General features: G+C 31.2%; 1 long non-coding RNA gene across 1 annotated transcript; it reads left to right on the top strand.

Moving 5' to 3' along the window:
* Nucleotides 1-1,018: 1,018 nt before the first annotated feature.
* LOC141678222 (uncharacterized) lies at nt 1,019-2,988 on the top strand. Its single transcript, XR_012557657.1, has 2 exons — nt 1,019-1,459; nt 2,365-2,988. It is a non-coding gene; the product is annotated as an uncharacterized LOC141678222 (long non-coding RNA).
* The last annotated feature ends 224 nt before the right edge of the window (nt 2,989-3,212 follow it).

Genomic DNA, 3,212 nt, shown 5'->3' with positions numbered 1-3,212 from the left:
TAATTCATTTTTATGTTACAACCATGATTGATACCCGATTGCGTAAAAAATAGATATGGATCGTTTGTCAGTGATAATGTGAATGTCATATATAAATAATATAAATTTATTTATTAAATAATTTTAATTTTTAAATAATTAAAAATGCATGTTAGTTAAGTAATCAATTATGTCACTAGATGTTAATAATAATTATACATGTACATAAATCAGATATTTAACATATAAATAATTGAAACCAACATAATTTATTAATTAGAGATATAACATACGATAATTTACATGTTAACACACACATATACACATAACTTAATCTTACTTTCTTAACAGTAGTGTAAATAAAAAACTAACATTTTCCCATACATACATGATATATACATACGTTGAATTTCAAAAACTAATATTTTTCATTAAAATCAACTTTAATATTAATAATAATGTAAATTTTATATTATTGTATATTATGATTGTAAGGCATTCTGACTTCAGTTATGCATTTTTTATTTTAAATTGAGTATGTCAATTGTAAGTTAGTAGTGAACTCAGTAATAATATAGAGTAGTACATAGAGTTTATTTAAATAAAATTCAAGATTTTGGTCAACTCTGTATTCAACATGTATGTTAATTTTTAGCTTTTTATTTGTAAACATACTAACGGCATTCTACAGATTAAGTTTAATCGTTTCGTTTTAAACGTACACTTACTACACTGTTTATATTCATTCTTTAAATATAAAATAACGGGTAAGAAAAATATAATATAATAATAGTTGATGGGATATTCATTCCTTAAATTGAGGAAACATTCGAAACTTTTAATGTTATAGAGGGGGACATGAAGCTTGTTACAGAGAAAGTTTATCTCCATTTCTTCAAGATTTGACTCAAGAGTATATTATTGTAATTACTCTAAGAACATTATAATTGTGTGGTGTATAAAAAAACTCTAGAAAACGACCTATGAACCCCTTTTATATATAATCAAGTTTTCAACAGATGGTATGGTAGCACATTTAACAAAGGCCCGACCAAATGTGAAACCCTAAGCAACTTAACATCTGGATATAAAACATCGTAAACACAATCCTCTCGGTGCGATTACTCCTTGTGCTAATTCGCAGCTTACTACTCAAATGGCTCATGTTGCTCCTCTCCCTTTCTCTCTCGCCGATCGTGACATTCAGGTCTAAACCCCCTGCTTTTCATTTCTACCCATTCGCTTCAATTTTATGTTCTTAGTAGCTGGTCTAATTAGGAACTAAATGAGCCTATTTGAAAGCATGGGTGGATCAAATTTGTTTGTCTGGGAGCTGGTTTTTGTCTGGGTTGATTTAGTCGTGATGTTTTGTTGGGTCTGCGTCTTTGTGCTTCGATTTTTTCGAGCTGGTGTTGCAAATTTTTGGTTGCTTGAAGCTGGGGGGAGGTTAAAGCAGGAGAAGGGGTTTCTATTAACTTTGGTATCTTCTTGTTTCCTTCCCCATTTTTTTATATTAATTTTGCTTATAAGCAGCTTCTTCATTTTTTTATTATTGTATAAATTGTCGAACCACATTATCCATGTTTGATAATTGTTAAATTAGAATCAAGAGGAGTGTTCATTATATGATAAACTTTTTATTGGCTTAGGGGTATCTCTAACTTTCCATTTTATGTAAAAGTCTTGTACGATTTTACACCTTACAATTTTTTTTTGTTTAAAATCCAATTTGAAGATTATATATAGAAAATAAGAACCATAAATACTTGTGGGATATTGTTTCCAAGCATTTGCATTTGTTCTTCTGTTTTGTTTACACACTGTAATCACAATTATTGTAGATGACTGATAAAAGGGGATTTACAAATTAGACCACACGTTTGGTCATGTTGCTCATCTGCTTTCATTTTGCTAAAGTATGCTCTGGATTTCTGCTTGAATTATCTTTAACTTTTATTTCATCTAAAAGTCAGTCCAATTCTTATAGTAGTATAGGAGCACACTACCACAAAACATACAAGAAGTACTGATAACTTAGCACAGTAAAAGAGATAGAGGAGTGTTGATTATATATAAGAGAAAATACATATTATGATGTGTATGTGTGTGCTCTTCTGTTTTTTTTGAGGGGGGACGAAGAATTAGTACTTAACTACTTTGCTGTGTAAGAATTTTCATATTGACCATCAAAGTAGAAATTATTCGAAACCTCAAATGTTTAAGTGGGTGCTTTGCTGCTTTGTGCTCTTATTTGCTGTGATCTCAACCAGATGATTCAGATATCTTCCGGGACTCTTTATGCGGCCGCAAGTATCATTGCTAATGTGTCTGTTTTTTATTGAATATGTCTAATTTCTGCCGGGAACCAAATGTTTATTATTTTAGGCTCCTCCTCGTTCCGATGTTGTATAAAGCTTGAAAAATGGCATTGTTGTAAACCTTCTGGGAATGGGTGCTTCTATTCTTGGCATGCAAGCTACAGTAGGGTGGTTGATGGCTAAGTCTCTGACCACGTCAAGTAATCCATTTTACCAAGGTATCTCGCCTGGGAGCAGTCCTGTTCTGGCATTGGATGTGTACTCAAACAGAACAAGAAGTACACGAGTTTACTCAAGATATTGAATTAATTTTTGTTGATGAAACAAAAGAAGATGTATGTGATGGTTATCGTACTAGATGCATAGAAGGAAAGAAGGCGACGGATCATAGACATTGCTGTTTTGTCAAAGGTCAAGTTTTATGCTTTAAGTTTCAGAAGAGACGTTTGAGGCTGCTACTACTGTTTTTGTCACAGCGTGATGTTAAACATGTTGGAGAATCCAAATGCTGAAGTTTGTTGTTGTTGCGGAAAAAACAAAGTGGACAGAGTTTGTTGTTGTTGCTGTTGAGCCATTAAATCTATTTGTTGACATTGTCTTTTTATACATTTGTGTTGTATTAGTTGAAGATAATATTGTGTAGAATTGCGGTTGTTGAAATGATAGGTTCCAAGATGTTCTAGTTTGGTTAGGTTGAAATTATAAAATGAAATTGTGTAGCATTTTGCTGTTTTTTTTAAAATCTGGTGTTAGTTTAAATTGATTGAATTCGGTTGAATTTACGTTGCAACCAAAAATAGTTGAAATTAATTTTTGATTGTATACGGTCTAATTTAATATTTTGGCGGTATTTTGAAATTTTTTCGAAAATTTAATTACTTTGGCGGGATTTTTAAATTTTTTCAAAACATTTAA

Source organism: Apium graveolens, chromosome 8 (assembly GCF_009905375.1).
Source record: "Apium graveolens cultivar Ventura chromosome 8, ASM990537v1, whole genome shotgun sequence".
Taxonomy (NCBI): domain Eukaryota; kingdom Viridiplantae; phylum Streptophyta; class Magnoliopsida; order Apiales; family Apiaceae; genus Apium; species Apium graveolens.
This window is presented reverse-complemented; position numbering and strand designations above follow the sequence as displayed.